Source organism: Dryobates pubescens, chromosome 16 (assembly GCF_014839835.1).
Source record: "Dryobates pubescens isolate bDryPub1 chromosome 16, bDryPub1.pri, whole genome shotgun sequence".
Lineage (NCBI taxonomy): Eukaryota > Metazoa > Chordata > Aves > Piciformes > Picidae > Dryobates > Dryobates pubescens.
The window spans coordinates 22999176-23014138 of record NC_071627.1 but is presented as its reverse complement, the minus strand read 5'-3'; the positions used below and the strand labels follow the sequence as shown (position 1 = coordinate 23014138).

At 47.6% G+C, this 14963-nt stretch overlaps 1 protein-coding gene across 1 annotated transcript in view; it reads right to left on the bottom strand.

The window, feature by feature from the left end:
- RASGEF1C (RasGEF domain family member 1C) overlaps positions 1-14512 on the bottom strand; it is an 80932-nt gene extending 66420 nt beyond the window's left edge. The window contains exon 1 of the mRNA XM_054168693.1: positions 14377-14512. The gene's annotated coding sequence lies outside the window, so the exon portion shown is untranslated. The remainder of the gene's footprint in view (positions 1-14376) is intronic.
- Between the last annotated feature and the right edge of the window lie 451 nt (positions 14513-14963).

Here is a 14963-nt window from a genome sequence, read left to right as displayed (position 1 = left end):
ACTGGAGGACACAGGCATGGAAGCTTTCTGTCACAGCCCTCCAGACAATCTAAAGCTGCTGAGGGATGGCAAGGCTGTCACTAAGTCAAGAGAGACCAGTCACAAAAGCAGTGGGGTTCATAAGGACTCTCCCCAGCTCAACCTGTAGCACTCCCAAACACCATCTCCTCCAAATCCCTCCCAAAACACTGCCTCCAACAAGCTTTATTCCAGCAGGATTCTCAGCCCAGAAGGCATGCTCACCAGCAGCTCACACAGGGGGCTCCTAGGCAGGCAAGTCATTTAGAATAGACACCATCCTGACCACACACTCCAAGTGTTCATTCCCTAGGCCAGTTGATTATAAGCCTTAGCAAACTATGTGCCACTGACACAGATTATTCAAGTTATTCTCTGCAATAATAAGCATCAACCTTACTTCCTTAGGAACACCTCTGAGCTTTCTCCCTGCAAACAGCCAAAGTCAACTCACCAGGATGCCAAAACTCTTGACTTTCATTATGGTAAATTATTCACAGCATGAGTGTCACTTCAGCAGTGTAAAATTCCTTGCCATTATAAATATTTTCATATCATGACTTTCCTTCTCTTATACCTGTGGAGCCTTAGACCACACTGGTTTCTTCACCTTTGGACTGTGCACAGCTGCTCTCACACAGAGGACAGTCCCTAACTTAGTGGAACAGAGCAAGACTCACAAGAGCCTTCTCTGCCTTCAGAAAGCAGCATTCCTTTCTCCCAGCACTTTCAGTGATTTTTGGCATTCCCTGAAATAATTCTCCCTTTCCTACCCAAAGAGCAATCTGCACACACACTGCACCCTCAGTATAATCAATACATTGATGCAGAAGTGAATGCCTCGCAGTACATCTTTTTATTGCTTTAATACCCTGACTTCTCCCTATGCTTGTTTGAACTAAATCCATTCTAAACCTTCACTACATTTCTGTACCAGTGATTTCCAATTCCCAGGCTTTGCCACTGCCAATTACACACATGCATGCACATACCTACATGTGCATCTTCTGTTAATACTTTAAGTGATACTTGAATCCTTTAAGAGTCTCTTCGAGGCCTTCTCCTATTTTCCCCACAATGCTGTTTAGGCTTCCCACTTAACCCCAGGTAGCATCACCATTGCCTCATGCTCTTACAACAGCCATCACACACAGGACCGTGTCAGCCATGCATTCATCTTTTCATATGCAACTAAAGTCCTGGCTTGCCTTTAACCATGTTTGTGCTTATCTAGGGAAGAAAACCGTGTTAGTTATTCACAGCTCCACTTACCCACATCTGTGTTGGTAGTGCAGCACAGGAGTGCTGAGCCATGCTATGGGAATCATCACTTTTCCTTCTGTGGCCTGTTTGTCATGGCTGCTGCTACCAGTTAGCACAGATTTTGCACACTAAGGGAATGACCAGGGCTGTGCAGCAGCAGGACAGAAGGGAGGTATGCTGTGGCAGCTGGGATACATCACGTCCCCAATGTCCTATAACATGCCACTCCCAAAATAGTAGCAGGGAGGAGCTTTGCTTTCTATTTCCAAGCTTGTCTTCACCATCCCGAGGCATGGACACGGGCAGCAGATTAACCTGCCACAGACAGGATACCACTGAAGTGTACCAAGGGCTTATCTTATCTTATCTACAGCTTGTGCCAAAACAGCTGGGAAAACAAAGTGGAGGAGGAGACTTAAGCATCAGGATGTTCCCCATCACCTCAGCCTTCAAAGCAGCTACCTGTACATCTATGAAGTCTTCAGGACCATATTGGTTCTTACCTATGGGTGGTAAAAGAAAGCAAGAGCAGAAAAGTGCCTTTCACAAGCCCCAGCTGCCTGGTTATTCTTGCACATGTTTGACTTCCCACTCTGGGTGGTTTTGAAATTGAAGCCATCTGCAGTGTCCTGTTTGGGAAAGCATTTCCTAATGTGCTTTTCTCCATTGGGATAAACGCAACGTTTCTGTGCTCTGGTTAAAAACTGAGCCTTCTTCCTGATCAAAGGGACTGGATCTTCTGTGCTGCACAGAACGCTACAGGAATGAGCTGAAATTTTACAATGGCTCGAGACAGAAAAGAAATACCAAAATTGAAGTTAATATTCCTCAAGGAATGAGATTAAAGATATGATGTTCCGCCCTACTTGAAACATCACAGCAATTCCCATCTGCACTAATAAAAATAAATCAGAAGCTGCTCCTCCATGCATTAAAATTACCTCTTCATGCAACAGTCACAGTGTTTCTGAGTCCTACGTGCCCTTTGCAGCTCCTGCCACAAATAGAGCTGAATTTAGGGACTGCTGTGTGCACACATTTATTACACCAACCCTTTCCAGAGAGGGATATTGTCATGTACAAAATGCAGTGTGGGCAGCTAGAGGAAAGCATCCAGCACTGAGGAAAGACTCAGAGCTTACAAGAGGAAAATAATTAGAGCCCAACAACCAAAAAAAGCAACAATCCTATGGCGTGACACCAACTGCTGGGTGACCAGCAGAGCCCTGTTTGGAGCACTCCTGTCACCCAGGCACAAATTAAGGACTTCACAAGCAGTCCCAGTGTCTGCAGCTCAGCCTCTCACAAAGATGCTCGTTTGCAGAGCAGGATACAACTTGCTGTTAGACAGGAGAAGCTCAATATTCACTAACCAAAAGAGCCCCCAGTTTGTGCCGCTGCCTGCAGTACAAATCACCTGCCCGGAGGTTTTGTCAATCCCCTCACCTGCTGATGGGTGCATGGAGACTCAGGGACAATGCATCAGCACTCCCAGCCCTCAGCCAGGCTGCTTAACTTAGCCACGGCCCAAAAGCCCAGGAACCACAGGGGCAGGGCAAATAGAAAACGCTGGAAAGACAAAAGGTTACAACTCAAATTGGTGTGCAGCAACTTCTCCTGGCAATGGCTCACCCTTCAAAGAAGAGCCACACGAAAAAGAGTGCAGAGGGCAGCTGCACGTTGGGAGATTTACTCCAAGCCCTCCCAGAGAGCCCACTGCAGGTTTGCAAGTGAATGCTTCTCTTTCACAGCCCAGGTCAGTAACACATTCAGCTGTGCTGAAGCAACGTTGTCAGGCTCTCAGATTTAAGGAGCTAATACAGTGAAGGCTCAGGGACCATTTAAGGCTCAGGGTCCAGATACAACAATAAAACCAGGCTGCTGCTTCCTTGCTCTTGACTATCAGTCAAACCTGTTGCTGTACTGAATGGGAAGGGTACAGCACAAGGACTTCAGAGGAAAGGGTGCCTGGGATAACCTTCTCCTCAGCCTCCCAAATCCAAACCCAGCTTCCCTCTGATCACCCCTGCTCTTCTGGCTCAGGAAAACAAACCCTGCTCTGACCACCAATGCAAACAGCTGCATTCAGCTGTGGGAGACACCAGCTGTACAAGGGTTCACTCTAGCCAACACTGTCAGGTGAGTCTAAGTTGATGAAGAGGTCAAAGATGACCTTTCTTAGACTCTTCTGTGTCTACATTTCTACTGCTGAGCTCCACACTAAGTCTTGGAAAGATGCAGAGGATCAGTAACTACTCAGGTATAGCAGAGACTCAATACTGCATAGGTTGTCAACAAATCTTTCCAATCCCTGGAAGCCATGCAGAAAAGATCTTCATAGCCATCCACCTGGCTCCTGTAAGCACTCAATCCCACAGGTCCTGCAGGAAAAACCAAGCCTGCAAAGTGGAAAGACTCATATCCATCTTTCTGGAAGCACATGGGCTGGCCTGCTCCCCCAGTGCTGCTGACACTCGCTCTCACACACTTTTCTCCCTCCACTGCATGCCTGCAAACGCTCTGCTTGAGACACAGCTCTGTCACAGAGGTCTTGTCACCACCTTCCACATAAGTCATGTGAATGTCTCACATTTTTCAAGGGGTGCCATAAAGCGTGGGGCTGCACAGGCCAAGCACTGACATATTTCACTAATACAATCCAGCAGCAGCACATGGAGGATATTTACACACAACTCTTCATCACTCCCTCTGAAAGGTAAACGATGCTTTGGGTGCAATGGTGACTTGTGCTGACAGCATCTTTGTTTTCATGAAAGAAATATCAGTGGTGGTTTGCAAATCTAACTCCTGAGCACAGATTCCTCTGGTCCTGTTGCAGGAAAACAAACAAACAAACATTCTCTTCTTCCCAGGATTTTACTCTCATTTATCTTTCAAACTGGCCTTGCTAGTTACTTGACACAGTAATTGGTCGAAATCAGAAGATACATATAAATGAAAGTCAGATAGTGACGAAATGAGTCTTGAAACACAAGTTTCCATGATTTAAAAGTCAGCTCCTTGACCTACTTTCATATCTTAAGGTCAAATACTTCTTAATGAGGAAATGAGTGATCCTGCTCATTAGTGCAGGGCTAACACTAGGCAAAGATCCCTGCATGCCCTGCTCTGCTACAGCATTGCCAGGCCCAGAAAGTAGTAAGATTTCAGATGTCTCTGTCTAATTAAGACTTCCTAATTGCTGCTTTACAAATTGGGGGTGGAATGGTTTTGTGGTGATATTAGCTGTTGACAAACAATTATTAAGTTGAAGGCAGCATTAATTCCTTCTTGATCTGCTGAGGAAAGCCAGCCTGCTCAAACCAAAACTCCTCGGAGTGGTGCAGTATGCACACGGCAGCTCCGCAGGTGGAACCCCCAGAAAGCAGCAGTGCAGGGTCAGCAGCAAGGATCACTTCAGCACTCCCAGCCTAAGCTGGTAGCATATCACAACCTCAAGTCTTTGCAGTTGTGCTTGCTTTGCTCACTGACAGAGATTAGCTGTAGACAAGTCCCCTAATCTCCCTGTCCTTCCATTTCCGCCTCTCACAAGTGGATAGCAGCCTGACTCCAACATGGAAGGATGCCTCGATAAAAGCACTAATTAATGCCAGACACTCCACCCAGCAAGTGAGATAATAGAAGTCATTTATTTTCCTTCCTAAATAAAAGGAAATTAAAAATTCTAGTTACAAATCCACTAGCAGAAAACTCTGCAAGACCCAGGAACCTGATTTAATTAAATCAATGAGAATGATATCATTAATTTATGAGGAAGCTCAAACAAACAGGAAATTGTTTATATTGACCAGCATACAAAAATCCTTTCATCTGCTGAGAGCAAATGGATTTTTATCATTCTTAGCACTGCAGAGGTCTCTCTACCTCTGCCTATCGAACACCCCTTGCAGTCCAGCTGCACCTCTGCTGCTCATTTGTCATCTCAGTGCGCCATTTGCTCCTCAGGACACAGATCATCCTACACAAAGCAGTTGTCATGCATCTTCCCAGCCCTTACCATCGCAAGCACTTCACACATTCCTCTCCACATGTGCTCATAAACCCCACTTGCCATAAGAGGTTTTAAATGGGGGTTGTCAGAACATTGAGATAGAAGTTGTGCAAGACAGAACCTCGGATTCCTTGTGCTGCTTGTTGAGACATCCATAGACACAGCCCCAGAGAATAGGCTTTTCTTTCCACAACATACCACTGAGATATTTGGAAATGGCTTGCAAAGGGGAATAAAAAGCCTGCCAGGAGGGGAGGCAAGACACAACAATCTTCAAAGGAAACTTCCTGCACGTAAAAGCCTACAAAAAGCAAAACCTGGCTGTCAATAACAGAAACCATTAGGAAGTGATTTAAAGCAGTTTGGAAATCCTGTTTAGGTGGTTGGTTGATCACCTCCTTCAAGATACAAGCACTTGGCAGGCTATTTATAGCTCCTGGGGTCCGCTACCCAAGCACAGCAGGCCACACTGTTCGCAGTGAAGGACATAAATTTTGAGCAATTCCAGTGGACACGAACAGCTCACAGGATTTGTCTCAGTCTAACTGATTTTGGAGAACTTCAGAGGCAACACTCAAGACAAGCGCTCTCAAAGCCACTCAAACCTTTCCTAGAGCTGCTGTTGCATAGATAGCAACTGCTGATTTACTGACTCACAAGTGCTGTGGATCAAGCCTTAGTATTTCCTCATATTTCTGCTGAAATTGTCTTTAATGGTCCAGTTCAACTCCCATTAAAGAGGAAGGAAGGACACCTACTTTCTTTAATGGAGCTGAATGAAGTTGCAGCAGTAAGCATCCAGCCAGGAAAAATAAAGCATTTCATAGAAGCATAGAATCAATAAGGTTGGAAAAGACCTCAGAGATCATCAAGTCCAACCTGTCACCCAACATTTGGATCAAGTTTTCTTACTGGTTGTATGTATCTGATATGAAAACTTCAAATCTAGGGCTACAACACAGAAATGATACTGCTGTTCCCAAATATATATTAAAAGCCAAAACCCAAACATGCTTAGAAGTGGAAACCCACCTCCCCTTTACTTAGGTGTAATTCAGAAGCAACCCTGGCGAAGCCAGGGCAGCTCTGGGAACATAAATACGCAGTGGCAGGGAAATCCAGCCTCCTATCCACATCACACATTTCATGTTTCTTTCTATTCCATAGGAATCCACCAAGTTTAGGTGCTTATCATCAAAAACTTCATCGTAACTACCTCCATTTATACAAATTCCTGCACATTTTGCTAATAATCTACACTCCCACATACTCCTGTGTGCCTGCACAACCCTGTGGCATATGCTTCCAGGCCCCACGGCACATCGGCTGGCAAATAACAACCTTCCTGAAATGACCCAATGACAGGTAACAACTGTGCCACGAAGGACAAAAAGGTTGTTACCCAGGTCTTTAATGTAATGCAAAAGATCAAATTTTCATTAGGAGCATCACTAATGGGCACAGGGCTCTCGTGTGAGCCACTTGTTTTTAACAAATGCCTGGTATCAGATACTGACGTCGTGCTGGAAAACAAAACCAAGCCCCAAACCAGCAGTTCAAAGCACAGACTGCAGCCTGGCAGCTTATGAATGAAATGCTCTGTAGGTGTTTGTGTACATTTATAATTTACTAGACCACGCTCCCAACAAATGAAACAACTGCAAGTGACAAGCTGATGCTCTCCCAGCTGTGTGCACTGTGTAATGATATCTTCTACCAGGGCTCAGCCAGCCTCACAACCAACCTCTCATTTGGGAGACAAAGATCCAAAGGATCCGAATCATCTCCAGCAACCCAGTAACAAACGGCAGCGACTCTGCCTCTATGAAGTGTGTGTTTGCTGCTGGTGTACAGCCATACACACCAAACATCTGGAGTGCTACCTGACACATGCACATGCCAGGAAGGAAAGCACAAATCCAGTCCCCGGTGTGCACGACGAGTACACACGGCTTGCACTGACAGTCTCCACAGAGCCTGCAAGGAACAGAAATCTCCTCCAGGTCTTGGCACAACAGCAGCTAACCTTGTCCTCCAGCAGTGCTCAGAGATGGGGAGCACTAACTGCACCACTCCCTCCACCTCCTCTCCTTGGAGCGAGACAGAAAACACCAGTGGACACTGCTCCTCAGCAGGGACACACGTCATGGCCTGTTGCTTGTTCTCACCTCTCCCATGCTGCATGCACAAGGCACAGCTGGTTCAGCTACACCAAAGCTCACCCTTGTATGTTGAAAGAGAAGGGTCCCATCTCACTTTGCTCTGCTCCAGACTTTGCTTTCACCCTGCATCCAAACATTTGCATAAAGCACTGCTAATCTCACACAGAGGCTGACGCTCATAGCTCCTGTAGGACCCACTGAGTACACCTCGCATCTCATCTGTGTTCTGGCTTCAGTATGCCTACAGTTCCCTGGTAGCAATCCAGGGATGGCCACTGAGCCCTGCTGCTTTCAGAGGGCATCTTCTTAAGCCCACAGGACAGAGCAAGGGACTGTGTGAAGTTGTTTCCAAAGCCTGCTCTCTCGGCTGACTGCTGTACCCCTGCATGTTCCACATTCCTATGTCCCCTCCTGGGCTCCAGTCCTGGGGAAAGCGTCAGGCCTTTTGCCAGCACCAACGAGGACACTGCCATTTCTTGCACTTGTGGCTCTCTTTATCTGCTTTAATTTGGGGAAGATATGTGGAACATAAACCCCAAGCCCAGATGACCAGGCTGTACGTGGTATATGATGTTTATCTACACACACTGGAACAAACTATATATACACATTCAAAACTGCTGTGATCAGGAAATGAGCCATGAAATGTGTAAGCAATGGCACATTAATAATCAGTTTTATAGCTTAAATTAGAATCTCAGGAATTTCACAGCCAGAGACTTTTAAATAGGTCAAAAAATGTGGCAATCACACTTAATGATCACACTGTGATACGCACTGCATCAGAGCTAGGAGCGAGGAAACCTGAGCAGAATGGATACGAACTGCTTGCACATTTCAGACAGCATTTAACGAACCTGAAGTGGATTTTATACCAAAACACACAGCCCAGGCAAGAAGCTTTTTGCTTTTGGTCCTGCTCTTCTCAAACGAGCTGCAACATTCCATATGATCACAGAGACCAAATGCTGGGGGCCTCCATATCTTCCCATTTAGCTGGCGCTGAAGATTACCAAAGGCTCCGGATTTGACCACTTAAAACTGGTGGGCATTTAGTGGTGGCAAGAAAGCCTTTCCCAGTGAAGGGAGAGGGTTTATTATTGCACTTGCTCATGCACAGTTCACCCCAGGCAGGCTGAGTTAACACACATTCCTGGCTACCAGCATTTTGATTCCTTTTGAACAAAAGAGCAAGAATCAACAGAGCGATCACAGCAATCTGTGCTCCAAACCAGAGAAACTCTTCCCAGTCTTTCTAAGTTTAAGACACGTGCTTACACTCCCTTTACACCATCCTGACTTTAGGTACAATAAACTTGATGGAAAAAACTGTGGAAAGAATAAGGATTTCAGCAAAATACACTCGCTGCTAATTAAGCCTTTCATGCTGCAGAGACCTAACCAAAAAGGTAAAGCAAGTGAAAACACAGAGCAGCGGTGTTCTGTGGAAACAAAGTCAGTGTTTGTCTGCTGTGCAAGTACAAAGTCAGCAGGGGAGACTGCTTGGAAGCTTATAAGAAAGCAGGAGAGAAATGTTTTTGGTTTTCTTTTTCCTTCTATTTTTTTTTTCCTCCAGTCAAACTTGGCTGCTTCTAAAAAAACAAAGCAAGGCAAAAGATGAAAGGCCTTCTTTTCTGAAGCCACAGATGAAGAATACAAAGAATATTAATGACTAACAAGTCTGTCTGTAAATGCCATGAGCTTAGCTGCAGTAGGGACAAAAAGAGGAACAGCACTGCCATTAACTAATGAAGTTTCTGATTTAAGGGAGCTCGGGTCATTTATGGGAGGGAGTGCTAGCACAGAAGACCACAGATTCCCTACGGAGGACAAAAGGGAAGTGGGAGAGATGCCATGATACACAGGCACAAGGTGAGGGTGGTTGTGGTTCATTCACAAAGCACGCAGGGGCAGTAACTTCCCAACGAGGGCTGGGCTGTCCCCGCCACGTGTCCGTTCGCACAGGTTCGCCGGGCAGACGCCCTGCGGGAAACTCCGGCACTGGTACAAATCTGTCACCTGCCTTATGTCACAAAGCACTGGACACTGATGAGTCACATTTCCTAAAGGAAAACTCCAAAACACACGGAAGCTTGCCCTTGTCATGGTTATTTGACCCGGAATGAGCATGCCTGAATGAGCATGCCTGGACACCACAGCTCCCCAGGACCCCGACATCCCGCAGCGGTCCAGGAGGTTCTTATTGAGGGACGGCAGAGCAGCAAACGGAGGCAGGCGCCAGCCTCTCACCTCTGTGCTGCCCTGTGACAAGTGCTGCCCTGCAAGATCAGCACAAAGCACTTTTCCTCTGCGTTTGAAGTTTGCCCATTCTCTTTTGAGAAATTCTTTCAGCTTAAGGAAACGAAACAAAACAAAACCAGGCAGAAAAGAAAACAACTTAGAGCCAGAAGTGACACTATGCAGGCTTCACATTTGCAAACTGATTCATTTGCCAGCTCATAGGCACACACCTAGCACATCTATATTTATATGCATGGACTCAGGCTCTCTGCTCTGTAGAGGCATTCTGAGTATTTTCAAATCAGTGAGAAATCACTGCACTTACAGGGGAAAAAGAGGAAAAAAAAAAAACTTTTTCTCTAAGCTGTGATCATTCAGGTTATAGAAGTCTTGAGGCAGCAGCTCTCCTTCCAACACCCAGCAAGGCCAAACCAGGATGGATACAAAATTTTCTCTGAGACTCTTTCCCTTGATACAGGCCACTGCTCACTCCTGCAGCCAGACTGCTTGCTGGATTGGAGTCTGATCCAGTAGATGATAGAAGCCTTTGTGTTGGGATGGAAATGTGGGGAGGGCTGTGATCCTGTGAAGGATGGCAATGTTCAAGCAAGTACTGCCAGAGAGCTGTGCTGCTGCCTCTGCCTTATGGAGCTGGCAATCAAAGGCAGCAAGTTCAATGCCCAGCTTTGTCCATAACCCGCAGCACATCACCAAACTCTCTTAGCATCTCCTTTTGGAAAATGGGGATAACAACACGTCTCGGCAGCATCACAGAGGTTTGTTAATGCTTGTAAGCACTTTGTAGATAAGGAACATCAAGACAGCAGTTAGCAGAGGGATTTGGGGCACAGACAAGCATAAATCCAAAGTGCTCATATCATACACACTTTTTAGACAAGCCATAGCAGCAGATCAGCTCCCTGCCACTTAGCGGTTCTGGGCTCCATCCTCTCAACACACTCAACACTCTATCTTTGATCCAAAAATGAGTCCAGGGAGAATATTTACATGTTTAATGTTAATCACATGCTTAAATCCTCTGAAACTATAAAAAGGGTAAAAGAGAAAAATGTTCCCCAGCTCCAAAACAAATTCCCCAAAGTTATATTTAGGACATGAGCAAACATTTGACCAAGGCAAGACCTTCACTACACACCTGCTGAGCTTCTGCATCCCCAAAGAAACCTGCAGATGGGAAAAGTGTTTTGTCTAAACAAAGTCACCCCAGACTTTTCTAACATAACCAAAAATGTGTTATTAGAAAGAGGATTTGAACTACTATTCCACAGGCAGAGCAGATCTTCAGCAAGGAAATGAGAAAAAAAAATAGGTTACTAAATATGCTAAGGAACTCACCACACAGATTTGAACTTATGCTTTTGAATTCATTCATTCAGTTTCAATTCCTTCATTTATTAGCTGCTCACTGTGAGAGAGAGAGTCTTCCTCAGAGGACATCCAGACCTCACCGTGTGCCTTGCAGCAGCCAGCAGCAGCAATGGCTAAAAAGTATCTTCTCCTAACTCTGTATCACAAAGCAAGACTAATCAAAAGGCATTGCCCCCGCCCTAAGCCTTATTCTTTTTAAGCACACACTGCTGACTCTCCTTTTTGGCTAAGTGAAACTTCTAACTTCTCAGATCCTGCAAAACTTCTGGCCTAGCTAATGTCTTGGGGCTGCAAGTCTCCTCATGCTTAATGGCTGGACTGTCCAAAAGTCTCTGCATTTACTTCAACCACACCTTGACTTGTTTCCTACCAGTGCATTCAGTCGGTGAAGTGAGGACACAGGTCTCCTTTTGCACAGGTAAGCTCAGCATAGCCAAAGCAGGTGGCATTGGTGTGCCCTGAGCTCCATGTGCTCACAGACACACTCCTGCAGAGCAAAGAGTGCTTCAAGCTACATCCATGACTGAAACATGGACATAAACTGCTTCTAGAGATGATTCTCAAAACCCGTCAAACAAGCATGTATAGTCAGAACAGCATGAGGCAATTAAAGGACCACTATCCAGAGCCTGATTGCTTTAGCCGATCTGTGAACATCATCCACCTTACTCACAGCAACACGATGCTTCGCCAGCGATGGGAAAAGGAAGAATCAGTCTCACCAGCCTAAATGGCCCAAGATGCTAAATAAACCTGCTCATTATCCTTAAGAATCCTTTAAAACTGTTGCCCCTAAATTTGATCAAATACCACTTCAAATCCCTTCTCCTGAACATGCTTAGATGAAGCTGACTTCACAGTATAAGAGAAACGTTTTCACCTCAGCTAATGTCTTCTGGTGGAGTGTGCTGTCTTGTAAGAGTACACACCACTTTTAAGTTTAGAAAGCTGAGGGAGCTGTAACAGTCACATCTTACAAAGGGTTAACAAGGTAATTACTTTCCTTGCTTGGCTGAACCAGAACTATACAAAATGCCGAGGAGGCAGAAGTGTATTCTCCTACCTTCACCTGCCGTAAACAAGAACCACGAGGGATGGAATTACATTGCTGGGTGAGGCTGTGAGAAGTCCAAGGGAAGTAAACACAGCAGTAGAAATGCTGGTTTTGTTTCTCCACCTCCTTTGCAAGACACTTTGCTGTGCCAAGGGTTGTAGGTACTGCAGAACAACACTAAGTTGTCTGCTATTGTGACTTATTAGCATGAACTGGCAGACTCCATCACTGGGGAAACCCTCGGGGGTGAAGGGAGGGACTGAATACCCCAGAAGATACCAGCATGACTTTCCTTCTCACCATTTTCCTGTCCCTCATGATGGGGTAAGCCACAAGGCACAACTCCAAGTCTGAGCAGTCTCAGAGCATCTCTGACAACAAGCTAAACATCTCTGGTGCCCTTGCTTTGTTCGGTGCCTCCACTAGTATCACCCAAGAGGACAGCTCTAACAGCCTTCATTACCACGCAGATTCCCCTGACTAGAGTCTCCACTCCTCCTTTATTCTATCATTTCTTTGTTGCAATCTGTAAAGAGCCACAAGGTCGTAAATGAATGCACTCCCCATCCTTACCCCTTCACCCAGTCATCCTTCCCCACCCTACACATGCAGTCTACTCTTCCTCCTATCCCTAGCAAATTCAGTGAGATCTAGAAGAATCCTGGAAAGCAGAATGCTAGCAAGGTGCATCTTCAGTGCCAAGGAGGGCAGAGGCACCTCCAAGCAGGAGGTGCCACTGGCTGCATCACAAAGCACAGGCAGCCCCACAGCAGGAGCTGAACCTGTCTGAGGACTGCTGGAACACACCTTTGCTGCTATATTGGCTTGAGAGCAATTACTAAATTCCCATCAAATGTCCTTCTGATCTACAGCTCTAACTCCTGAATGCTTCCTGTTAAGTCAGATACCAATGTGGTGTCACTCTGGATTTTGTATTTAAATAAGGAGCCCATGGAGCTGCTAAAACAATGACTTTTCCTTCTCTCTCTCTCTTTTTTTTTTTTTTTAATCTAGAAAACACTTGCCCAGGAAATTTCTTCTCCAGAATATAAGTGTCAGTATTTCAGGGTTCAGTAACAACACAAGATGTACCACTAGCACCCTGCTCAGAAAACACAGGGACAGGGAACTGCATTCAAAGGCCATCAAGTCCAGAGAATAAAATCTGAGCACAAATGCACCTCTCTTTGCCTCCTCACCTCCCAGTCTTTCATGCCGTGTCAGAGCATCACTGAGGGACCAGTTCCCAGTGTGGAACCTCACAGAAGCCACCAAAACACCCCAAGCTATACAGTGTCACCCAGGAACACCCTGGGTATTACAGCCCTCACTGATGGACAGCGTCTGTGCAGCTGCTCCCATGTCCTGTTAATTAGGTACTAGGGACACGCTCATGCTGTAAGCACATCTTTGACACAACATAGCATGACAATTTCTTCAGAGTCACAGAAATGCAGAGCATACAAATAAACCTGAACGCTGAAACCATTTCATTGTTCCTAAGAAGGTGCACATTGCACCTGTTACGACCAAGGGCACTGCCTGTGCCACGGAGCTGATTCTTTCAGCTTTTAACAAGCCTGTCTTGGAGGAAAATTCCAGGAGTAAACAAAACACAACTAAATTATGTTACAAAAAGAAATCATTACCGAATATAGGGAGAGAGGTCTTTTAAATACAAGGTGAAGACAGCAATCCTCAAACTGACATTTTCCCTGAGCTTCTTACAACCGCTGAGTCAGCTGAAATTAAATGTAGCTGAAAGAAAACAACTCTGAGACTGATACAGGTAAAGTCCTACGCTGAAAGAAGTGTTTGGCAGCCCAACTGCAGCCCCTCAGCCCAGCACTACTAGCAGAGAGGAGGGCAGGACGCTCGCCGCGACGCGACCGGGGAGCGCTCTCCCAAAGCCCAAAGCCCATCCCGGCAGGAGGGACCAAGCCTGGAGCCCCCGGAGGGAGCGGGAGCCGGAGCCGCGCCGCAGGGTGCAGGTGGCAAATCCGGGCGGCAAGCCGGTCCCCGCAGTCCAGCCCTGGCGCCGCCACCGGCTAGGTAACCAGCAACACGAGTGGGGCGCCGGGGGGAGGGGTGGGGGGATTTTTTAAGCGGAGAGAGGAGAACGGAGGAGCGCGGGAGAGAGAGGCAGCATCCCCGGCTGCAGCAGCGCGGTGCGGGCAGAGTGCTGGGGGAGGGGACGGCACCGCACCGGGACCGGCACCGGCCGCGGCAGGACTCACCGAGCTACGCGCGCCTGCTGCCCCCACTGCCGTCCATAGGGGCGGCGGGGGGACCGGAGCCCGCTGCGGGCGAGAGCTGCCCCAGGATCCGCCGCATCTGCCTACCGCCGCCGCCGCCGCGGAGGAGGAGGAGGAAGAGGAGTCCGCGCCGCACCGCCCCGGAGCCCCAGCGCAGCCCGGCCGCAGAGCGCCGCCTGCCCGCCGCGTCCGGGATGGGACCGGCTGCGGCGGGAGGGGCTGCTCAGCCCAGCCCAGCCCGGCCCGGCCCGCCCGCGGGGGCAGGTGCAGCCGCCCGGGGGTGGGGGGGACGGCGCGGCGCGGAGCTGGGCGCGGCCCCGGGGCGGTGCAGCTGGCGGCGGAGCGGGGCCGGCTGCGCCCGGGGCGGTGGCGCCGGCGGCTGTGCACGGTGGAGGGGGCGGTGGGGGAAGGAACGGCTGGAAGCGCCTGGCCGGGCGTGAATCTGCCCCGCGAGGGCTTTTAATGAAGTGCAGATGTTCCCTAATATAATTATATCGTCCTCTTCCCGATAATTGGCTTTGGCAGTCGTGCCGATCGAAATCCCCCCGCGCCGCTGCCGTGCAGCCCCT